The 26033-nt window shown below is 39.6% G+C and overlaps 3 non-coding genes across 3 annotated transcripts; all 3 read left to right on the forward strand.

Annotated features, from left to right (window-relative positions):
• Positions 1-16828: 16828 nt before the first annotated feature.
• Positions 16829-16900, forward strand: TRNAP-AGG (transfer RNA proline (anticodon AGG)). Its single transcript has one exon. It is a non-coding gene; the product is annotated as a tRNA-Pro (tRNA).
• A 1054-nt stretch (positions 16901-17954) lies between these two features.
• On the forward strand, positions 17955-18026 carry TRNAP-AGG (transfer RNA proline (anticodon AGG)). Its single transcript has one exon. It is a non-coding gene; the product is annotated as a tRNA-Pro (tRNA).
• Positions 18027-18760: 734 nt separating this feature from the next.
• Positions 18761-18832, forward strand: TRNAP-AGG (transfer RNA proline (anticodon AGG)). The gene has a single exon. It is a non-coding gene; the product is annotated as a tRNA-Pro (tRNA).
• Positions 18833-26033: the final 7201 nt, after the last annotated feature.

Consider the following 26033-nt stretch of genomic DNA (forward strand, 5'->3'; position numbering starts at 1 on the left):
TCTTCATCGCCACTCATACACATTTGGAATATTTTTGCCTTCACGCCTACGAAGCGGAAAAAGCTTTACATTAGGGCACAAATCATTTTCACTCGGTCGCCTCCGCTTACCACTTGTCCAAGGCGGCTTCGACTACAGTGAAAGACGTCGTCAATATAAGGTAATTAATAGTCTTTCTTTATTTTCCAAAATAGTTAGGCAACACTCTCTCTCTCGATAGACTGATGAACTTTTGGGAGACTGGACATCAAATGAGAGCGAACTATCTCTTGAATCAGCATGCCTGTTCAAAATACCTCAAGACAAAGCGAAACTTGGAGTTTTCGAAGACATCTCTGGGTGATGTTGGCGCCATATTTCTCGTGTATGTCTCTTCAATGACCATGTCTATTTTGGTAATGTTTGTTCAGTTACGACACGCTTTCAGCAACAGAGATGTGGAACGAAGACTTCAAGCTCTTGAACTGCGGACCTGCAGCATGCGTTGAAATTTATAAAAACCACTCTTGTCATACTTCAAATGAACAAAACTTTAAAATAATGTGTTCGAATTTAAAAAGTTTACGCTTTTTGCTCACGATTAAGGTAGCAAAAATGCGTTATTTTCAATCAGCGCGCTACCAGACCAAAAAACAGACTACAAAACTACTAACCGTTTTCAAACTGGTCGCGCAAAGCTTTTAAAGCGTGCGGTTACCGATATCACGTGATAGTGGACGGGTACCAAAACAGTTTCGCCCTTAAAACTATAAACAAGGATGTCGGTCACCTCGAAAAGACATGGTATTTTAAACCTCAGTTCCATAGGTTAGGTTTATGTCTCGCCAATCTTTAACAGCGCCACCTTTCCCGGCTGCCCCTCTTTCTATCCGTAGCATTTCTTTTGTTGCCAATTTCAATAATAGCATAATTGTTACTAGTTATTCAGTCTAAAATATAACACTAACAAGTTGGGAAAACCAAAATGTTACCTCTCCGAGGAGGACTACTTACAAACTTACTTACCCAGATATGGAAATGTTTATTTTTTTAAGAACAAATACTGAAGTTAAAATTTATGAAATATTAAAGCAGTATACAAAGCATAGCAAATATACTGTAAATCAGACGACATTTTACATCCAATAAGGATATACTTGTACACATTAAAATCATCCGATGGGGGGAAAAGCGGGAAATGAAGAGCTAAAACTTTGGAGGGATATTGCCTTTACGTTTTTGTAAAGGCCCAATTTTCTACTCCTCAACTGTATACCCTCTACCTCTATGTTCAAAGCCATATTCACAACAGGGTTGCCATATAAACACTATCCTCTCGTTTCACCTCAACGATTTTCTTAGTTTGTCAACATGACTGTTAACGTTACATAACATCAAAGCTTATTTGTGACTACACACACTGAAAGTAAATGCGCACCATAAAAAGCATGAAAACACCAAGCTATAATCCGATTACGATCAGACCTTTCACTGGTCTGGGCTGCGTCCAGCAGAGCTCCCCAAAATGACAGCGGATTTTGGAAAACGTTTACCGGTGAGATCTGTCGTCATAGCTTTTCTCCGGTCATCGGTGTTTTAAAAATGACGCTAGCGCAATAAAGCGTGCAAGATACCAAGGCTTAACAAAAATTGTATGATAACATATTTAAAGAGATAGATAACAACAACTTTTATAATTAAAATTAGAAAGTAACATGTCTCTTAAAATTCTCGCGTGATCAACTGGTTTCACGCCAATTAAATAGCTATAATCCGATCAGAATCAGCAAGAGCTATTTGCATTAATTCCTCCATGTTCTTTCGCCAAGCTGAGAACTACGCGTTTTACGTCACGTTTTCCAAAAACCCGACGATTTTCTTTGAAGACCGCGCTGGCTCAGCGCTAAGCACCGTCCGTGACGTCAAATTCAAAAACAATATCCCGTCCTGTAGGACACTGCTAACAGCGCTGAGCTCTGCTGAACGCGGCCCAGATTTCCACCATGATTATAAAATCTAAGCCTAATTATTTAACAGTGTATTAACTTTCGGCTCACTCTGAACCGTTAATGTCTCTGCATTACAGAAACGAAAACCAAACCCAAGCGTTTACTTTTTGGTTCACTAGGCCTATTGCCAAATAAAAGTTCAATAGACCTAGATCGTTGCGTTCTTCTTGAAATCACTATAGAAAGGATTATGCTAAAAACAGATGTAGTATAGCTTAAGTAATATATAAACATCCATTTCAAATAACAATATTAGAAATCACCCTTGGAATATCAAAATGAAACAGAGCTTTAAAGCTACAAAAGTACTATATGCATCGTAATTACGAAAAAGATTTCCACATATTCACTTTATTTTATGGAAAAAGTGAATATTAAGGTTCTGTAGGATTTCTTAACACATCAAAACAAAGCGAACTGCTAACTTGGCGCACTAGTGTGACAACGGACAGAAACACACAGACAAAAAAATAGACTGCTTTTTAACTCTTTCCGTTTTAATTTTGAGTTGAGAAACAAGATTATCTTAAATATTAAAATAAATATAACTAATATTAAATATTTTCTTCATTAGTTGTTCGCCTTATTGAGCGTTACATCGTTTTAAAAAAGAATAATTAAACAACCTTCAGAGACTTGACTAATATTGGCGTTTAAAATGAAGCATACGCCGGTTGCCTCACCATACTCAAATAGGTAGTATATAAGGGTGTCGAACTACAGCTAAAAGCAAGGACAACCGCAATTGCGAAAACCTTCGGTGGACGATCCCACCTTAGGGAGGCTAGACGTTTCTCGTAACCCTAGCTGATCGCCGCGAATGTCTTAAACCCAACGATGACGATGGAGTAGAAGCCAGGTGTGCAGACTGGTGTCCATGTGGGATGGACAAAAACAAAGACCAGAAGATGGTGGTGTAGAAGCCAGGTGTACAGACTGGTGTCCATGTGGGATGGACAAAAACAAAGACCAGAAGATGGTGATGTAGAAGCCAGGTGTACAGACTGGTGTCCATGTGGGATGGACAAAAACAAAGACCAGAAGATGGTGGTGTAGAAGCCAGGTGTACAGACTGGTGTCCATGTGGGATGGACAAAAACAAAGACCAGAAGATGGTGGTGTAGAAGCCAGGTGTACAGACTGGTGTCCATGTGGGATGGACAAAAACAAAGACCAGAAGATGGTGGTGTAGAAGCCAGGTGTACAGACTGGTGTCCATGTGGGATGGACAAAAACAAAGACCAGAAGATGGTGGTGTAGAAGCCAGGTGTACAGACTGGTGTCCATGTGGGATGGACAAAAGCAAAGACCAGAAGATGGTGGTGTTAGAAGCCAATGTATACAGATTGGTGTTCATGTGGAATGGATAATTGACTAGTCAGATGAAGTAATAGTGGCCAGGCGAATTGTGGATAGCCTCAAGTTTTGAATTTTCCGGGAACTGTGAATGCGGTCCGGAAATGGCGAACACATTTGCTTCGATTCGGAAACTGCGAACGCGGTCCCCTGGGGTGAAAGTGCCTGACACACACACACACACACAGACAGACAGACAGACAGACACGGCCGTTACAGAACCTCTCCTGGACTACGTCACACGGAGAAGTAATAACGTAATAATGGCAATTAAATTCTAACACAATTTGTTTGTTTTTTATGGCTTTTTCTAAAAAATTTTTGTAGAATTTCTAAATCAATTTTAAATAATAATTTCCTTTTAAAAATTAAATGGCAGGCTATAACACTAATGTCTATAACTCCGTTCGACAGAATAGTTAATTTTTATGGCAAATCTTTAAGTATTGTAATAATTATTTTTATACCAACCAAAGTAAATTTTATTTTTTTTTCTCCGCTAAATTTTATTTGGTTTTCGTTTTCTAATATTTATGGAAGGGTGAGTAATTCTGTTTATCAAAAAATGGGGGTGTACAAAAGCAACTTTGTATGTATTACTTTGTTATTATTGATTTATTTGTCATTTGTTATTTCTCTTTAGCACAATTGGTGCATAAAATATAATGATATTCTTTTTTTTTCTCATTCTGTTAAATTTCCTCAAATGTATCTTAATTTTTATTATTTTCTTTTTCAGGTATCACAAAGTGCTTACGTTTGAAGCAACGTTTTCCGTTAAACTGCGTTCATTTTTTTATTATTATTATTATTATTATTATTTTAAAAAAGGCACGGCTGAAAAAACCATTTCAGAGAGTGAGAGAGCCTCGGAGCACATTGTCCCGTTTTTTTTTCAGAATTTTCACAATCTTCTCAAAAAATTCTCCGTTAAAGTGAAAATAATTTAAATTCAAAACATGACTGAAGTGTTTTTTCGTACAAGAAAATGGTTTAAAATAAAACTGACCTACTAACAACTTTTAATTGTTCAAAATATGATTAAAACATTTCCTAGAAAGTATTATTAAACCCAAACTACTGTGATAACTATTTTGAGGGAAATTAAGGCGTAATTATCATAAACCAAAAACTTAAATAAGCGGGGAAAAAACGATAGAATAAAAATGTTTGAGTTTGCAAAAGTATCGAAACGTTCTCTCGAAATAAGGAAGAACAAAAAGTTCTCTCTTTTGGTCAGTCTAACGGATGCTCTGGACAGGAACGATTGACTTCAAACCAAGCGTCAATGCAACTTTAGTTTGTAAATAAATAAGTAAAAAACGACGAAGTTACAATTTTGTTAAAACCATAAGTTTATAAGATATGTCCCATAAGTTTGACACTGGAGCTTGTCATGAAGTGAATGAGGTAGGTCATAGATTTGAGGTAAAGCGACGCCTGGTAAGGCGCTGTCAAAGGTTTAGTTATACAGACTAAATAGGAAGATGGAAGTCCTGCAAAATTAACCACCGAGTGTAGCTTAGGACTTCAATTCTCGCGTTGTCGTTCTCCCTCGAACTAGCTCGAGCTGTAAGTCTAAGACTAGCATTACGAAGCATAGGAAGCGTCATACTTATAGAACATATCACTTATAAACTTATGGTTAAAGCCAACATTGGTGTAAACCCTAAAAATAACGTTAACTTACGTTTTGTGATATATGCATAAACAGGGTAATCTAGCAATGGTATTTCCCTGCATAAGTTCTTCCAGGCAAATTACGCATTCCCCTTTATCCTCAGTTAAAATACCCTCTTTAAATAGAACGGAGATGTTCAGAAAAAAAACAGTTCCAGGGTAAGCAAGAAGTGATATCTAGTTTATTAGAAGGAAGGTACAAATTCGCCACATTTCTAGATTATCTTGTAGCGGATCAGCTACATGAGCCTTCACCAAAACATAAACAACACACATATTAAATAGTTAAAGAGAAACCCACTTTAGTGCCCTACCGTTCAGGCTCATAATCTTTTGCATTAAGCCTATTGACTCATAGCTTATCAATAGCCGGTTAGGTGGCCTTCTATTGCACTACCTGAAGCGACCCCTATACCACGTTAGGCCTGTCCGTGGGGTATATAAAGTCAGGGTTGCCATGCAGTTCGGCTGGCAGTTCACGTTAGTCTTTAGTAGTTAACAGTTAGTAGCCGTCTAGTTAAGTAGTGGAGTTCGGTAGTTCTCTGAACTTCTCTCCCTTAAACTAACATCTGTTTTAGTGTCAAGTTAGCTAGCTTGTATCAAAGCTTGCTCACGTTTTGTCCAGTTTGAAAAACTCGTTCTTGCCCGAACCTACATCTTAACCAGTTCGCGCCGCGTTATTGGAGACTACACATAGAACACTTTCATGGCTCTATAAAACTTGGTAAGAGAGTTAATCTTTGCTATATAATCGAACCCTATTTACTGGCGCTACTTAATTACTTAATTATAACTAAAGCATTGTAAATATCATGGTCATTTATTAATTATTATTATGTACTTATTATTTATTTATGTTATATGTAAAACGTACCAGAAAGGACCTGGTTATTAAACTGAGATTCAGATAGTAATGCTTGGTCTCATTATTTCAACCTGTTAACCCACTTTTGAAGTGAATCGGTTACAGGGGGAAATAATTGGCGAGCTTGCCAGGACCGACAACATTTAAGTTGCTTAAAAACTTTAACTTTCTGGTTACGTTTCCTTCTAAAAGACTAAGCCTTTGTCTTAACTTGTTAGGACTAGTTTAGCATTGTTACGTATTAACATGAGGCCTATACGTGCACATACGTCAGATTCTGACCCAGACACGGGTGGTGCTACCGCTAGTAGGGCGGTTAGGCCTAAACATGTTCCGTCTTATCCTACGCGTAGAGATAGAAGAGAACAGTCTTCTTTATCGCGTGATAACCTCCGTTCGGGACACATGCAGGCTAGACGTTCGGTTTCTGCCGTAACGGCTCAGTTAAGCCAGTTAACTTTAACTAGTCCTCTCGTTGTCTCTGCCGGAATCTGTACTGTTTCAAGTGTGCCAATGGCTTCTAACCCAGTCACAGTAAGTGCAACTGGATTTCAATTACCTAATTTTAGTACTAGCATTTCTAATGTTAGCGGTATTACCATGCAATCGGGTTTTACTCCGTTTACAAATGTAATTGCGTCTACACCAACGCTTACCACTAATATACATGTCCCTGTTAGTGTTGTAACTACGTCTTCGGTTTTTATGGGTGCTAGGCCTAAAACTACTACTATTACAGTCTTTGGTGGACAACCTAGGGTTTCCTCCAAAATTTTTAATATACCACCACCATCCTTTGGAAATATTTCGCAATCCGCAAATATTCCATTGGTAAGGGGCGTACAGAATCCTTTCTCAGTTTCTGGACCATTGCCACCTATTTCAACTACAGTAACGGGATTTGGTAGTACTTATCCTCATGGACAACCGCCTATGGTTTCGTCTTCAACAAATATTACTCCACAAACTTTTGGAAATATTCCATCGGCAATAGGCTTACAGAATCATTTTTCATTTTCTGGTCCTTCACTATCTGTTCCTCTTCAAGGAACTACACCAGTACAGGGAATGGGAAATGTAACTGCCTATGGACCTTTTACTCCTACTTAAAGTATGGTTACCAATTTTGACCCTATGCAATCGTATCAAGCATTAAACTCTCAGCTTCAAGTTTTAACTAATATAGTAGCTTACCTCGCGACAAATAACGCAATGCTGCTGATTTCTTATTTCAATTGGATGGGTTACAACGAGCACATAGGTTAAGCGACGCAGAAGGGTTAGGTTTAATTCCTACTTTCTTAAATGAGGGTGCGCGTTTTTGGTATCGTCAGGAACGAATGCACTTAGTGACATGTTTAAATACTTTTAAATCACGATTTAGAGAGTACTTTATGTCTGCTGTTAAACAAAGGTTTATGAAGACCGCATTAATTTCTACCAAACAAAGACGTGATGAGAGCGTAGTTCACTTTTTCGAATGGATGCAAGATTTGAATCTAGCTTTAAGAGATCCCCTTCCGGAAATGGAACTAGTGCCACTCTTGGAAGAAAATTTACTTCCAGACATAAATGTTTATTTACGTCACCAATGTTCTACTATTTCGGACTTGTTAATACTAGCAGAAATAATAGAAGCTAGGGTTAAGGATCTTAAGGGGTCACGTGTCACTGCAAGTGATACTCCTAGTCAGAGTTCCAAAAATACCTTAAATACTCGTAGATCTACCGAACCTTCTCGTAGTTCTTTAACATGCCATAAGTGTGGGAAACAAGGGCATATAAGACCAAATTGTTCCAAAATAAAGCAAAATAAGCCTACTACTCAAGGGAAGCCTAGAAGTAAGAAGGGAAACTAACGGGCAGGAATGCACGTAGAGGGCGTCCTTCTTGCCGATATAAATACTCTCATAATTCCCTTATTTTAGAATCATCTTCTAGTAATACCCCAAATTCAAAGTTATCATTTGCTTTAGCTTTAAAATTTCCCGTTGGTAGAACTATATTAGCGAGAGTAGATCAAGGTGCTGAAGTTAGTTTTATATCAACTAAGGCATACCTACAAGTATTTATGGACCTTCACCACACTGACCCTGAAACATTTACACAAAATACAGAAGATTGCATCTTTTTACCCAACGGTCAATATTTCTTTACAAGAGGTAGTGTAGAGTTAGAGTTTACCATATGTGGGACTTCATTCTTACACTATTTTCATATTGTCCCTGATTTATTTTGTGACATTATCTTAGGTGCAGATTTCTTTATGGCACACTTAGCAAATCCCTGATATTTAAGTTCCCAAAAAAAACCAAGTTTCAAATCCCTGGTATCTCAAATCTCCAAAAAAACAAAGTTTCAATTCCCTGGTATTTCCTACCAATAAAGTCACTATGCCCAGAAAATCCGAGACTTTAAAACCAGACACAGGTTTCAAATCCCAGACATATCCACTTAAGAAAACCTTTTCAGAATACAAGATATTTCCAAAACTAGATTAAACTCCTAGTTATTTACAATATAAAAATTTCCATATCTCAAGAACAAATGGTTTTCGAACTCCACAAAAGAGTTTTCAAATCAGTTGTTACGAAACCTTGCCATGAAACATTTCAAATCACAATTTAAATTTTTCAAGCAAAGTAACAGAATTGGCTTACAAAGCCACTCTTAACACACCACGATATTGAAATATTTGAAAACATTTTACATCAATGGTTTAAGTTCTTCTTACGAAAATAACTTCTCTTGTTTTACTGCCTTCTATTCTTTCCTACAGCAGTTGGTACGTTTACACATCATTTTGACTTATTCGACTAACAAAGGCTTCCGTTTTAACTGCGAAAGCTGTACTTTCGTTCCGAGAGCGCATTAAGGCTTCTCAGAAAAGTCCGCACTTCTCTCGGAACTTTAAACTTTCACTTCAATTCAATTTACTTAAATTAACCTCACTTTCATTAGATATATAAACCGATTTCAACCATGGTAAGTGGCACAGTCAGAATCAACTACCACCTTGCTCGGCGTTCCTCGAAAAATAGAACCTCCTTCACGGAGCCTCCGAGAAGAACTGAAAATAGCTGAGTGACGCCGAAAGGCGAGCAACGTGGAAAGGCGATTTTCCCAGCCTCTCTCCAAAGCAGGGGTATTATAGAAGGGATAAGACACATTACCAGAAAAAACATTACACTCTTGTACATTTGGAAGAAAATAAATTCTGGTTTTAATAAAAATTATATAAATACAATTTGCGAAATTTAGTGTTTTAATGAACTTCATTTAAAATTAATTAAATTTTGAGACACGATTTTCAACGGGCTAATAGTGCCCGATCGGAGTCAGACCGTCTTTATTCCAGCTATTTAAAATTCATAGACATATAAAAGAGTAGACTCACTATTGACTGTTGAAAAATCTCTTTTTGATTCCAATTCCCCCCCATCCTCGAGAAATTACTAACGCCATCTATCGCAAACTTAAAAAATATTTTTGTTTTGCGCCGGCGCGTGAAAGTTCGCAGGAAATGCGAATTTAAAATTTTCAAATATAGAAAAGTCGCATTATAATTTTTAACTCGATGCAAAGCTTTCGTAAATTTATTATGTTTGAATACAAGTGGAAAAAAAGGAAAATTAAACTGTTTTTGTATCAAATGTTTAATAAATGTCTAAATAATTTGTAATTAAATACAAATTCTAAAAATGGTAAAATCTTGCGCAGTTTCAAAGTGTAGCAGTCCGTCTACCACACATAGGATTGCATTTCATAGGTATATTGATCCGAAAATTGGTGAAAATGTTTGTATAATTATTAGGATTTAGGTTTAATGCCTGAGTTAACATGTATTAAAAGGTTTCGAGTATCTTACCCTTCATTATGCACGAAGTGGCTCGCCGCGATAAATCGGTCGAATTTCCATCCAGGGAAACAAACACTTCGTATGTGAAACTCACTCTAACAAAAGCGATTATCAGATCTCGTCCAAGCTCAAAACGCAAATCCTTCGGTTTTCGTGGAAATAATTAGGACAGATGATACATTGATGGAAATTGTAGACGACGTTTTAAGAATTTAATAAAACTGGAACTAAAGTATTTATTGTGTTTCTAATATTTTCACATCCAGTTCGATATGTGATACATGTGTTATAGAAAACTTATAGTTGCAATGAGGTAGAATTACCATCGTGTTCCGCTTCATCTTCATCACTCGTAGATAAAACAGTGTGTCGTACCGACTCGTAAAATGTCAATGGCATCGAAACAATTCGCGAAAATTTAGTACAACCTGTTATTTTACTGGATGTCACTCAATGAATTAAGGACTTTGCTAACCATCAGTCGTTAGAAAATATTAAAAATTATATAATGGAAGATTATGTATGAAATAACTTTATTTTTCCCTTTATACCACATTTTTAACATTTTCAGTAACTTCCACAGACATACTCCATGCTGCGCGAATCTAGTGTTGAAGAAATCGAAAACAGGAATTTCTTGATCCATGAAGAAGTTGTTGATGCCTTTGTGGTTCATAAAGACGAAGTTGCCGGTTTGGAGGTCCACGATAAACTCGTAGGTGATAATGGCCATGAAGAGTCCATTGACAATACAGCACTAATCCTTGAACCACCAGCTTCAGAGGTATTAAATTCAAGAGGGCATAGTGTAATTTTGACTTTTGCTCATGAGCATAATCCTCCAGAAATCGTGCCAAACACATGTGAATTTCAAAGATCTTTAATCAACAAGCGAAAATAAAAAAACTAAAAATTACAGGTTAAACAAACCGTAACAAACTTAAGATGATTAAACAGACCAGGAAACGTTTAGACATGAAACTTGGCAACCTAAAATATACCTTAATACAAATGAAAAAGCAAAAACGTTTACTCGAAGAAAACGCCACAGATATTTATGAGGAGTATGGCCCAACAGCGGTACAGCTTTTTTCTCAACTACGAAAGTCTGGACTCAAAAATCGAAAGAAACAACAACATTCGAATCTAATTAGAAGCTTTGCCATGACGCTTCATTTCCATTCACCAAAGGCATAAACCTTCCTTCGAAAACATTTCTGCTCGCATCATCCAAACACACTTAGAGAATGGACTAGTAAAATTGGTGGCAATCCTGGCTTTACCGCAGAAAGTTTCGCCTATATAAAACAAGAGGTTGAGAAATCAGAATATCCAGTGTTAATAGCCTTGTTTCTCCTCTTTGATGAAACACACTGAATAGACAGGCAAGGAATTCGCTGGCTACGTCAACCTTGGACTAGACAATAATGCCGAAGATAACAATGTTGTTGCAACGTCGGCACTTGTGTTTATGGCAACAGCTGTCAATGGACATTGGAAAGTTCCACTAGGATATTTCTTTGTAAATTGAACTGTAGGCTGGCTTCTCAAAAATCTAGTCACCGAATGTTTCTTCAAATTAAAAAATACTGGTACCAAGTGCATTGCTTTATTTTGTGATGGCTTGCGAAGCAACATTACACAGGCAAACTCACTCGGTGTTGTTATTACTGAGGATTTAATCCAGTGCGACTTCTCTAATCCAGGTTATTTGTTTAAATATTTGATGTGCTTGAAATATGTATGTCATTGACCAAAAAACAATTTCAGCTGATTATGAAGAACGGGTTAGTTTTGTTCTTGATGCATGCCACATGTTAAAACTCTTCAGAAATTTATGGGACCACTATGGTATGCTGCTGGACACACGAACTGGCGAAGTATAGTAATCTAGAAGCGTATTAAGCACTGTATTGATTGATACCTGCTAATTATTAGGCTTTTTACTGGGCGTATGTTTCTACTCTTCATCAGTATCAGCAACATGAAGGATTGAAATTAGCCAACAAGCTAACAAAATTCCACATCAAATTTAAAACCCAAAAGATGAAAGTGATATTGGCTGCTCAAGTACTGAGAAATTCAGTAACAAAAAGCATGAAGTTCCTAAAGGAAGCGGGTGATCCTGTATTTCAGGGATGTGGGCCAACAATACAATTTATAGAGACGATTTTATTTTATTTGACTAATGATTATTCCTATCGACATTCGCAACTATACTTCTGTTACTTGCTTTTAGTCTTTTTGATGTTTTGAATTCGAGAAATCCCATGGCTAAGGGTTTCAAACTTCAAAGTGCCAATTCGGCGGTACAACCTTGAGATCACAAAAAAAAACCCGCTGAAAACCAAAAGTCTTTTATTTTATTTAAAAGACACTGTAGGAAATTTAGTTCTTAATGGACCAAGAAAGACTGCCATTTTAGGTTTTGGTGTTGCTATTCATAGCTTTCTAAAAATTGCTGATGCTTATGTCGTCCCACCTGATGCACCACTAAAGTACTTATTATATTTCAAAAACCAATTCCAAAGAAGTTTAAAGGCCTTCGTCGAACCTAGTCCATTCATGGAAAATACGGTGGTATAAAGTAAAAATAATCCCTTTTAAGATGATTTTGAGTTTGTAGTAGGCCAGAATCCTTCTTTATCGAGTAACGTTCACGTGGTTCAACTGATTTTCCCTAATGTTTAGTATTCTGTAAACGGATTTTATAGCTTAAAATTAGATGCAATCTCCTAAACCAGTAAAATTAACCGCTTTTGCTGGTACTCTTAAGAAATTCGCGAGTTTTAACATCGAGTTAACTCAAAAACGTTGGCAAATTGAGTGAGGGACAAGAGTAAGTCGTCACGGGAAGGGAGATTCGTATTACCAAAAGGGTAAGGCTTGTAATATTTTTGAACTCGCGGATAGCGGGCATGTTCCTATATTTGAAACTGCTATAAGTTAATAGTATATTCGTATTTAACTTTTCAGAATTTATCGGACAGCACCGTCCCCTGGCCAACCCCAGCCCCAAGTGGAGGAGGGTCCTCACGTGGCGTGAGGAGCTGGTGAAAATGAGGCCAGAGAGGTGACCCAAGATCCCCCTTTTTTCTTGGGAGAAAGCTTAAGTAAGTTAGCGTAAGGGGGGTCCCTCGGAAACGTTGGCATTGTGCCTATTACATCAGTTAAAACGTTTCAAATCCCAGATATTTGCAGCCCCCATGAAACGTTTCAAATCCCAGATATTTGCAGACCCCAAGGGCACGTTACAAATCCCAGATATTTTGCAGCCCCCAAGGGTAGGCACGTTTCAAATCCCAGATATTTGCAGCCCCCAAGGGCACGTTCCAAATCCCAGATATTTGCAGCCCCCAAGAAACGTTTCAAATCCCAGATATTTGCAGCCCCCAAGGGCAGGCACGTTTCAAATCCCTGATATTTGCAGCCCCCAAGGGCAGGCACGTTTCAAATCTCAGATATTTGCAGCCCCAAGGGCACTGCAAATCTCAGATATTTGCAGCCCCCAAGGGCAGGCACATTTCAAATCCCAGTTATTTGCAGCCTCCAAGGGCAGGCACATTTCAAATCCCAGTTATTTGCAGCCCCCAAGGGCAGGCACGTTTCAAATCCCAGATATTTGCAGCCCCCAAGGGCACGTTTCAAATCCCAGATTTGCAGCCTCAAAGGGCACGTTTCAAATCCCAGATATTTGCAGCCCCCAAGGGCAGGCACGTTTCAAATCCCAGATATTTGCAGCCCCCAAGAAACGTTTCAAATCCCAGATATTTGCAGCCCCCAAGGGTACGTTTCAAATTCCAGCTATTTGCAGCCCCAAAGGGCAGGCACGTTTCAAATCCCAGATATTTGCAGCCCCCAACGGCAGGCACGTTTCAAATCCCAGATATTTGCAGCCTTCATCGGCAGGCACGTTTCAAATCCCAGATATTTGCAGCCCCCAAGGGCATGCACGTTTTAAATCCCAGATATTTACAGCCCCCAAGGGCAGGCACGTTTCAAATCCCAGTTATTTGCAGCCCCCAAGGTCAGGCACGTTACAAATCCCAGATATTTGCAGCCACCGAGGGCAGACGTTTCAAAACCCAGATATTTGCAGCCCCAAAGGTCAGGCACGTTTCAAATCCCAGATATTTGCAGCCCCCGAGGGCAGACGTTTCAAATCCCAGATATTTGCAGCCCCCAAGGGCACGTTTCAAATCCCAGATATTTGCAGCCTCCAAGGGCAGACACGTTTCAAATCCCAGATATTTGCAGCCCCCAAGGACACGTTTCAAATCCCAGATTTGCTGCCTCCAAGGGCACATTTCAAATCCCAGTTATTTGCAGCCTCCAAGGGCAGGCACATTTCAAATCCCAGTTATTTGCAGCCCTTAAGGGCAGGCACGTTTCAAATCCCAGATATTTGCAGCCCCCAAGGGCACGTTTCAAATCCCAGATTAGCAGCCTCAAAGGGCACGTTTCAAATCCCAGATATTTGCAGCCCCCAAGGGCAGGCACGTTTCAAATCCCAGATATTTGCAGCCCCCAAGAAACGTTTCAAATCCCAGATATTTGCAGCCCCCAAGGGTACGTTTCAAATTCCAGCTATTTGCAGCCCCAAAGAGCAGGCACGTTTCAAATCCCAGATATTTGCAGCCCCCAACGGCAGGCACGTTTCAAATCCCAGATATTTGCAGCCTTCAACGGCAGGCACGTTTCAAATCCCAGATATTTGCAGCCCCCAAGGGCATGCACGTTTTAAATCCCAGATATTTGCAGCCCCCAAGGGCAGGCACGTTTCAAATCCCAGATATTTGCAGCCCCCAAGAAACGTTTCAAATCCCAGATATTTGCAGCCCCCAAGGGTACGTTTCAAATTCCAGCTATTTGCAGCCCCAAAGGGCAGGCACGTTTCAAATCCCAGATATTTGCAGCCCCCAACGGCAGGCACGTTTCAAATCCCAGATATTTGCAGCCTTCAACGGCAGGCACGTTTCAAATCCCAGATATTTGCAGCCCCCAAGGGCATGCACGTTTTAAATCCCAGATATTTGCAGCCCCCAAGGGCAGGCACGTTTCAAATCCCAGTTATTTGCAGCCCCCAAGGTCAGGCACGTTACAAATCCCAGATATTTGCAGCCACCGAGGGCAGACGTTTCAAAACCCAGATATTTGCAGCCCCAAAGGTCAGGCACGTTTCAAATCCCAGATATTTGCAGCCCCCGAGGGCAGACGTTTCAAATCCCAGATATTTGCAGCCCCCAAGGGCACGTTTCAAATCCCAGATATTTGCAGCCTCCAAGGGCAGACACGTTTCAAATCCCAGATATTTGCAGCCCCCAAGGACACGTTTCAAATCCCAGATTTGCAGCCTCCAAGGGCACGTTTCAAATCCCAGATATTTGCAGCCTCCAAGGGCAGACACGTTTCAAATCCCAGATATTTGCAGCCCCCAAGGACACGTTTCAAATCCCAGATTTGCAGCCTCCAAGGGCACGTTTCAAATCCCAGATATTTGCAGCCCCCAAGAGCAGGCACGTTTCAAATCCCAGATATTTGCAGCCCCAAGAGCAGGCACGTTTCAAATCCCAGATATTTGCAGCCCCCAAGGGCACGTTTCAAATCCCAGATTAACAGCCTCCAAGGGCATGTTTCAAATCCCAGTTATTTGCAGCCCCCAAGGGCACGTTTCAAATCGCAGATATTTGCAGCCCCCAAGGGCAGACCCGTTTAAAATCCCAGATATTTGCAGCCCCCAAGGACACGTTTAGGGTAGTCCTATGAGTTGAGCATATCTTACTTACGCAGATTGTCCGTTGGTCTAGGGGTATTATACTCGCTTTGGCTGCGAGTGGTCTCGGGTTCAAATCCCGGACAGACCCGAGTTCTTTCAGAAGTAATTTAGCAACTATTTAAATGCAACTAACAACAGGGTAGACCTATGAGTTGGGCATATTTTACTTGAACACACGGTCCGTTGGTCTAGGGGTATGATACTCGCTTAGGGTGCGAGTGGTCCCGGGTTCAAATCCCGGACCTACCCGAGTTTTTGCAGAAGTAATGTAGTGACTATTTAAATGCAACTAATTAATTTGTAGCCCTATGAATTGAGCATATTTCTATTCCATACATGGTGCGCTGGTCTAGGGGTATGATACTCGCTTTGGGTGCGAGTGTTCTAGGTTCCAAATCCCGGACAGACCCGAGTTCTTTCAGGAGTAATTTAGTAACTATTTAAATGCAACTAACTACAGGGTAGACCTATGAGTTGAGCATGTTTTACTTACGCAGATTGTCCGTTGGTTTTGGGGTATGATACTCGCTTTGGCTGCGAGTGGTCCCGGCTCAAATCCCGGACAGGCCCGAGTTCTTTCAGAAGTAGTTTAGCAACTATTTAAATGCAACTAACAACAGGGTAGACCTATGAGTTGGGCATATTTTACTTGAACACACGGTACGTTGGTCTAGGGGTATGATACTCGCTTAGGGTGCGAGTGGTGTCGGGTTCAAAACCCGGACGGACCCGAGTTTTTGCAGAAGTAATGTAGTGACTATTTAAATGCAACTAATTAATTTGTAGCCCTATGAATTGAGCATATTTCTATTCCATACATGGTGCGCTGGTCTAGGGGGATGATACTCGCTTTGGGTGCGAGTGTTCTAGGTTTCAAATCCCGGACGTATCCGAGTTTTTGCAGAAGTAGTTTTGTGACTATTTAATTGCAACTAATTACAGGGTAGACCTATGAGTTGAGCATTTTTTACTTACGCAGATTGTCCGTTGGTCTAGGGGTATGATACTCGCCTTGGCTGCGAGTGGTCCCGGGTTCAAAATCCCGGACAGACCCGAGTTCTTTCAGTTGTAATTTAGTAACTATTTAAATGCAACTAACTACAGGGCAGACCTATGAGTTGAGCATATTTTACTTACGCAGATTGTCCGTTGGTCTAGGGGTATGATACTCGCTTTGACTGCGAGTGGTCCCGGGTTGAAATCCCGGACAGACCCGAGTTCTTTCAGAAGTAATTTAGCAACTATTTAAATGCAACTAACTACAGGGTAGACCTATGAGTTGGGCATATTTTACTTGAACACACGGTGCGTTGGTCTAGGGGTATGATGCTCGCTTAGGGTGCGAGTGGTCCCGGGTTCAAATCCCGGACGGACCCGAGATTTTGCAGAAGTAGTTTTGGGACTATATAATTGCAACTAATTACAGGGTAGTCCTATGAGTTGAGCATATTTTACTTACGCACATTGTCCGTTGGTCTAGGAGTATGATAGTCGCTTAGGTGCGAGTGGTCCCGGGTTGAAACCCCGGACAGACCCGAGTTCTTTCAGAAGTAATTTAGTAACTATTTAAATGCAACTAATTAATTTGTAGCCCTATGAATTGAGCATATTTCTCCTCCATACATGGTGCGCTGGTCCTGGGGGTATGACACTCGCTTTGAGTGCGAGTGTTCTAGGTTTCTAATCCCGGACGCACCCGAGTTTTTGCAGAAGTAATTTAGTGACTATTTAAATGCAACTTATTAATTTGTAGCCCTATGAATTGAGCATATTTCTGTTCCATACATGGTGCCCTGGTCTAGGGGTATGATACTCGCTTTGGGTGCGAGTGTTCTAGGTTTCAAATCCCGGACGTATCCGAGTTTTTGCAGAAGTAGTTTTGTGACTATTTAATTGCAACTAATTACAGGGTAGTCCTATGAGTTGAGCATGTTATACTTACGCAGATTGTCCGTTGGTCTAGGGGTATGATACTCGCTTTTGCTGCGAGTCGTCCCGGGTTCAAATCCCGGACAGGCCCGAGTTCTTTCAGAAGTAATTTAGCAACTATTTAAATGCAACTAACTACAGGGTAGACCTATGAGTTGGGCATATTTTACTTGAACACACGGTGCGTTGGTCAGGGGTATGATACTCGCTTAGGGTGCGAGTGGTCCCGGGTTCAAATCCCGGCCGGACCCGAGTTTTTGCAGAAGTAATGTAGTGACTATTTAAATGCAACTAATTAATTTGTAGCCCTATGAATTGAGCATATTTCTATTCCATACATACTGCGATGGTCTAGGGGTATGATACTCGCTTTCAGTGCGAGTGTTCTAGGTTTCAATTCCCGGACGCACCCGAGTTTTTGCAGAAGTAATTTAGTGACTATTTAAATGCAACTAATTAATTTGTAGCCCTATGAATTGAGCATATTTCTATTCCATACATGGTGCGCTGGTCTAGGGGTATGATACTCGCTTAGGGTGCGAGTGGTCCCGGGTTCAAATCCCGGACGGACCCGAGTTTTTGCAGAAGTAATGTAGTGACTATTTAAATGCAACTAATTAATTTGTAGCCCTATGAATTGAGCATATTTCTATTCCATACATAGTGCGATGGTCTAGGGGTATGATTCTCGCTTTCGGTGCGAGTGTTCTAGGTTTCAAATCCCGGACGCACCCGAGTTTTTGCAGAAGTAATTTAGTGACTATTTAAATGCAACTAATTAATTTGTAGCCCTATGAATTGAGCATATTTCTATTCCACACATGGTGCCCTGATCTTGGGGTATGATACTCGCTTTGGGTGCGAGTGTTCTAGGTTTCAAATCCCGGACGTACCCGAGTTTTTGCAGAAGTAGTTTTGTGACTATTTAATTGCAACTAATTACAGGGTAGTCCTATGAGTTGAGCATATTTTACTTACGCAGATTGTCCGTTGGTCTATGGGTATGATATTCGCTTTGGCTGCGAGTGGTCCCGGGTTCAAAATCCCGGACAGACTTGAGTTCTTTCAGTTGTAATTTAGTAACTATTTAAATGCAACTAACTACAGGGTAGACCTATGAGTTGAGCATATTTTACTTACGCAGGTTGTCCGTTGGTCTAGGGGTATGATACTCGCTTTGGCTGCGAGTGGTCCCGGGTTCAAATCCCGGACAGACCCGAGTTCTTTCAGAAGTAATTTAGCAACTATTTAAATGCAACTAACTACAGGGTAGACCTATGAGTTGGGCATATTTTACTTGAACACACGGTGCGTTGGTCTAGGGGTATGATGCTCGCTTAGGGTGCGAGTGGTCCCGGGTTCAAATCCCGGACGGACCCGAGATTTTGCAGAAGTAGTTTTGGGGCTATATAATTGCAACTAATTACAGGGTAGTCCTATGAGTTGAGCATATTTTACTTACGCACATTGTCCGTTGGTCTAGGAGTATGATACTCGCTTAGGTGCGAGTGGTCCCGGGTTGAAATCCCGGACAGACCCGAGTTCTTTCAGAAGTAATTTAGTAACTATTTAAATGCAACTAATTAATTTGTAGCCCTATGAATTGAGCATATTTCTCCTCCATACATGGTGCGCTGGTCTAGGGGTATGACACTCGCTTTGAGTGCGAGTGTTCTAGGTTTCAAATCCCGGACGCACCCGAGTTTTTGCAGAAGTAATTTAGTGACTATTTAAATGCAACTTATTAATTTGTAGCCCTAAGTAGATAGAAAGTATTGGTTTGGGGACATGGCGTCAGCCAGTGCCAGATGGCACATGATCTGGCACCGATAAATATGGCGTCAATGAATCAGACATGGCGTCCACCGCATTTTTCCTCTTATGGCGCCAGCGAATCAAACATTTCTCCCCCAATATTGTTGTGATGTACATGACGTGTCCTCATATGGTGCCAGTGAATCAATCATGGCGTCAATGTTAGGCTTAAGCGTCATATTCGACAACGTGGTAAATAACCCTTGTCATACACGTGGTTTAAACGCCATGTCCACTATAAGAACATGGTTGGTCTAAAAAGAGCGCCATGTTTACACGGTCAGAAAGTCACGTGACATTAAAGTATAAAAGACGAGGACGGTTTAAAGATAAGACATTCTACATCCTTCCTTGAAGTACCGATCCAGATCCGAAAAATGTAAGTATAATTTCCCATAAAATCTTAGTGCTATAATCTTGGTTCGCATCCTATTTAATGTGATTACCATATTTCTATTTAATGTGAATATTTAGGGATAACTCCAACGTGTTCGAGATTTCCTCAACTAAATCAGTCAGTGTAACGCCGGACTGCAGGATTAGACTAGGAATGACCGATGGCTCAACAGGGATCGTATTAAGCGAGGAGGAATATATGCAACTTTACGGAATGAAGGACTCCATAAACGGATTTTTCGAGAAGGACGACGCTCAACCCACCACGTGCTTTTTCGAGGGATCGATGGACAAGCGAATTCAACTTGTAACTTACCAGGAAAGGAAGATGTTAAATATCCGCCAAGTGATCCAGGGGCGAGGAGCGAACTACGGAATCCAATACCCAACTAGGAATGGATTTGCCATAGGACCATTCCTATGGGAGAAGTTATTGGAAAAACACATTCAGGTGACGACATTCATTACCGAAGCGAAACGTGTGGAGAGTGCGATTAAGGACATAGTAATACAGCAACTAACTGAGGGAATAAAGAATTCGTGCAACGGCTGTATTATCGACCATCCTTCACAATTACAGCATGATTGTATAATGACGGAATGGAGCGAACGTGTAGATGAACATTATTCTAATGCCGTGTCTAATTTAAATATCGAGATGATAGTTAATATTTTTAATAATTCCACTTTCTTAAGTTTTCAATTCTGTAAGCAAATGGTATCTCTAAGTGTATGTAACTCTAAAAAATTCTTGTAATACATTGAATTTAAATAATAAATATTCAAATTTAATACTTTTTCATTAACCTAAATATAAGCCTATTTCAAATTTTAGGAGTTATTTATATTCAAATTTAATACTATTTAACTAAATATATAGGCATATTCCAAATTTTAGGAGTTATTTATATTCAAATTTAATACTTCTAAATATAAACTTTAGAAATTATTTCAACTTAAACCAATTTCTCTTTATTGATAGGCCTATTTCAAGGATAAGAAATGTAAATAACGAGGTCGATGAACGTGAATAGAGAAACTCGGATGGTAAATAAACGGCCCATGTCAATAATTAGAAATCATGATAAGCGCTTGTATGAAAGCGGTTAGTGTTGACATGGGATGATAGTTGAGGTTGCAATGTTTGCTTATGCTAGGAAACTTGTAAGTAAACAAACTAGATTGAAACTTAACGTGAATTTCGAAACACGGCGCGACTCCTTTCGTGACGTCAATGGGGAAACCCATATGATAGTTCAGGCAGAGATTAAATGGACGACGCCGCAATGTTTATTTATGCCAGGAAACTAGTAAATAAACAAAGTAGATTGAAACTTGGCGTGAATTTCGAAACATGGCGCGAATTTTCGAGTTGGCGTCTATTAGAAAACCCAAAGATTAAATGGACGGCGCCAAGAGTATAAAAGCCCGGCACATGTCCATACTCGGTCACTTTTGTTCCTGACTTCAGACGAGATCCAGCCTGCTCCCTAGTTACTTTATAGTATTTTTCAATACTTGGTAACATTTGCTGTTGGAAGTTATTTTGCAGAGGGTAAGAAAAAGTTTACGGGCTAGTACCGAAATTACTTGTGATTTTTACAAGTACTTGCGTTTTTTTTTACAAGTACTTGCGATTTTTTTACAAGTACTTGCGTATTTTTACAAGTACTTGCGATTTTTCTGAGATTAAGATTGTCTTTATCATTCTTTGAGAATGTTTAGGTGCAATATTTGTGAGTGTTCCTACCAAGGGAACAGGGAGCTTTTGAGACATAAAAGGGAGAAACACGAAGGTGTTAAATACCCATGCCCGCAATGTCCGGCCGTTTGTACCAGACTTGCGAATTTAACGTTGCACGCGGCTGCCCGACACTCTACCTTTAAGGTTCCACTCCCCCTCATGAACAATGCGGGCCCATCAACCTCTACCTTTGTCTTATTCTCGGGACCATCAACCTCTACCTTTGTTCCTCCTGTTATCCCATTCTCGGGTCCTTCAACCTCCACCTTTATCCCTCCTGAGACGCAGAGGCCGAAACGGTCCACGTCCGACCCATCCACTCCTGAGACGAAGCGGCCGAAACGGTCCACGTCCTACCCTATTCCTTCCCTAGATGAACTGTCCGACGATGAGAATCGTGCCCTGGACGCGTTCATGAACCGAGAAGAAGGTGTCATCAATGGAGCTCTACTGGGAACTCCTCCACCCGCCGTTTGCGAAAATCTTGATGAGCTGTCCGACGATGGAAATCGTGCCCTGAACGAGTTCATGGACCAGGAGGATGCCTTCCCAGCCCTTTCCAGCCAGGAGAACCGCGACATCCATCGCTTTATGGATCAGCAGGAGGGTGGTGGTGGCCAACAGCAGGAGGAGGAACCCATCGTTGCGTCACCGGAAGTTCCTCTTCACGACGAGCTAGAGGAACTGGAGGTACTCGGTAGGGCTATTTTTTGTGCACGTTTCACACCCGTAGCGACTGAGACAGACGTAGAGCTGTACGTGGGTAGACATAGGGTAGCGATTGAAAATTACTTGCGCAATAAACTGGCTAGGGATAGAGGGATTAAGTGGTATTTAACTGTCAGGGCTCGCTACACCCGTCAGTTAGTCGACACTGACGAGGAAGTGGAAAATTTAATTTATCATAGAACCCAAAACCTTACTATTTTGAACTCCGACGTTATCCCCGGTCAGATAGATTTTAGTATTAGGACTCTGAAACGTTTAATGGAGGAGTACGAAGCGCAAGGTAGTGGGTGGGTTCTAGATAAAATTCTCTTCCTGCAAATTAATATCATAGCGTACCTCCCGCTTCACGGGGGTACGTACTTTGAAACCCCTAAAAGTCTTCTAGCTAAGAGAGCCCTATTAAATGTGCAAAATACGGACAATAAGTGTTTCTTATGGTCAATTTTGGCACATTTACACCCTGTTAACCATGGAAATGCCCCTCATCGTGTAGAAAAGTACCTAGAGTATAGTAATGAAATGGATATGGCCGGTATTACGTTCCCCGTGGAAGTAAATACCGGTAAATTAGAGAATTTCGAACGGGTGAATAACCTTTCGATTAATGTTTTCGGATACGAGAAAGAGGTCTTCCCCCTTTACGTGAGTTCCAACAGAGTTGAGGAACCACGTCAAGTAGATTTATTGCTATTAACCGAGGGTGAGAAGAAGCATTTCTGCCTAATCCGAAGCATGAGTCGACTTCTAGCGAGGGCGTTCACCGCATGCACAAACACGAACTATTACTGCCGTTATTGCCTGCATCGATTCTCCGGTGTAAACTCGGAGGAAAACTACAAGGACCATATCAAGGAGTGTAGTATACACGGCCCCCAGAAGATCGAGATGCCGGTAAAGGAACCTATTCTGGAATTCAAAAACGTCGCATGGCAACAGAAGGTAAACTAAAACTTTTGTTATTTATCAGGGTATTTTGAATAGCGCGCCAAAATAGTTTACTGAGGCTAACGTTAGACGGCGCCTATAGCGAGATAAATAAAGCAGACGATAAGATGCATGGGAGAGAGGGAGAGAATGTTTTGTTTACATCTTATCTAATATACACTGTTAGAAAAAAAGGTGTTTCATAAGTGTACGGAAATACCTTGAGGTGTTTATACACTCTTTTTGGAGTGTTTTTTAACTGAGGTGGTGTTTTCTCCGTAAAAAGGTGCTAGTTGATTCTTTTAAGGTATTTTTTAAGGAAATGGTGATTCACTGGTATGTAGACACACCTTTAGGTGTTAATTGACCCTTATTAAATTGTTTTTTAAACGGAAATAGGGATTTTAATATAAATCTGTTCGAATGGTGCGAATTGACCCTTATTAAATTGTTTTTTAAACGGTAATAGTGTTTTTAATATAAATCTGTTCGAATGGTGCGAATAAACACCTTTGGGCTTTACTTTACACATTTTTAGCTGATATGGTGTTTTTTTTTATTGATATGAGCTTAGAGGAAAATAATCTACTAATTCTACCTGCATAGTTAAGCATCCTAAAAATAACCCAAAGATTTTAAAAATCGAAATTATTTAACATTTCTTAGGACTAGCTTATTCTAATATTTGAAGGAATTTACACTTATTTTGATTTTTCAATCATTGGAAAATAATTCTCGAAGAGTTCAATATGCTGGAATGTCTTGGAATTAGAGTAATTAATAAAATTATCACTTGAATTTCCCCTTGACACAGGTTTTTATCTCTCCGAGTGACGATGACGTCACGGAGAGGTATTAAACTGGACGTATCTGTGTGTCTGAGATGAAGCAAAGCTTTATAGCTACACAACTACTAAAAGAATCGTAATGCCGAAATATATTTAAAATATTTCCATTTAATATTCTACAAAATGAAAATTTTATCGTTTTGTAAGAGATCTTATCATCCTACTCGCTGTATATTAACTTTGATATGCGTGTTGTGTCTCGATTCAGATGCAATCTTCATTACTCGTTCTATATAAACTCTCTTTTTTGTCATTCCAAAGAAAGAAGTTTATCTTAAATAATTAAATAAATATAAGTAATATGAATTATTTTAATTGTCAGTATTTTACGTTAATTATAGTTAGGTCGGTTTAAGAAATTTAATTCCTAAAATAATTTTAAACATAGCTATCTATAAAGTTATACTTCTAGGAAACACCTATATCAGAACTTTTGTAAATTTTGGGTATATAAGGTGATTGATTCACACTATAGGAGATAAGAAATGCGCAATTGCGTGAACCTTTAGTGGAAGCTCTGCCATTAGGAGGCTAGACGTTTCTCATGTCTCACGTGTGGCGTATGTGGTGTACACGAAAGACTAGTGCATGGTGTTGTTGTTAGAAACCATTAAATACCAGTTAGCATTGGGTGAAACAATTGGTTGTTATACAGCAGATGAAGGTGTAACGGAGAGTCAATGATTGACGTTAAATAAGATGGATATAGCAACGAAGTAACATTTTTCGAATTTCTGTATACTGCGAACGCGTTCCGGAAATTACGAACACGTTTGCTTCGATTTGCCAACTGCGAACACGGTGACAGACAGACACACAGACAAGACCAGTCACTCGGAGAGAGGAAAAAGTTCTACTTCATTACGCTATCTCCACACTTGTTTTCCTTATGATATATACCTCATACAAGCTAATCTGTACTTATTGTCTTCTGACAACACCATCATATAGTCTTCTGTGTATACCACATAGACACCAATCTGTAACATTGGCTTCTACTCCATCGTCGTCGTTAGGCTTAAAATGTACGCGGCGAGCGGCTAGGGTTACGAGAAACGTCTAGCCTTCCAATGGCAGGGCTTCGACCAAAGGTTCACGCAATAGCTCTTATTCCTACCATTTGTGAATCAATCGCCTTATATACCCTAAATTTCCAAAAATTGTGAAAACGGTTTACGCTAGAAGTCAAACGTCAACAATAGCTATGTTTAAAATCATTTTAATAATAACGTTCTTAAAACCACTTAACTAGAATTAAGGTAAAATACTGACGATTAAACAAATTAATATCATTTATATTTAAATATTTAAGATAATTTTCTTTCTTCGGAACGACACAAGTGAAAGTTTATATAGAACGAATAATGAAGATTGCATCTGAGTCGAAACACTACATGCATATCACGAGTAGGATAAAACTATATCTTACAAAACCATAACATTTTCTTATTGTAGAATATTAAATGAAAATATGTTAAGTATGATTCGGCATTACGATTCTTTAAGTAGTTTTGTAGCTATAAAGCTCTGTTTCATTTCAATATTCCAAGAAGATCTTTTATATTAATATATCAAATTTGGTGTTTACTTTTTAATTCAGCTTTACTACATTTATATACAGTGTAATCATGAAATTTAACTTTCCTAGTTTCACTAAATATTACTTCTAAATATTTTGGTAAGCGTTGTTTGGATTGGTTCCTTGAATTCGTGTGTCTTTGAGGAGGTCTTAACGGTTCACAATGAGCCGAAAATTAAATACACATTTAAATGATGTAAATCAGGTCCTTCAATAGAACTATTGAGGATATACAGTAAAGGTTAAACGTAACCATTTCACACGCATATCAATTCTTACACGGTTGAATAAGACTTACAGCAGAAAAAACGTTTACCCTTAATCCACTGGATTTGAGCAGCAGATTTTGAGCAGCTATTTTGAAAGACTAATCTATGGTAACTCATGTGTTTTGAAAAAATAATTTCAAAAAACACCATTTACAGAGTCTATAGACACCTTTCTGGTATAATTATATTCCTCTATTAAGGGTGATGGTTTAAACCTAACAAGAATTAAAAAGCACCAACGTCAATGGAATTTAAAAACACCAAATTAGTCTCAAA

This window comes from Phalangium opilio, unplaced genomic scaffold, assembly GCF_054372755.1.
Source record: "Phalangium opilio isolate 3A_F unplaced genomic scaffold, DU_Popi_V2 ptg000246l_1, whole genome shotgun sequence".
In the NCBI taxonomy this organism is placed as follows: Eukaryota; Metazoa; Arthropoda; class Arachnida; order Opiliones; family Phalangiidae; genus Phalangium; species Phalangium opilio.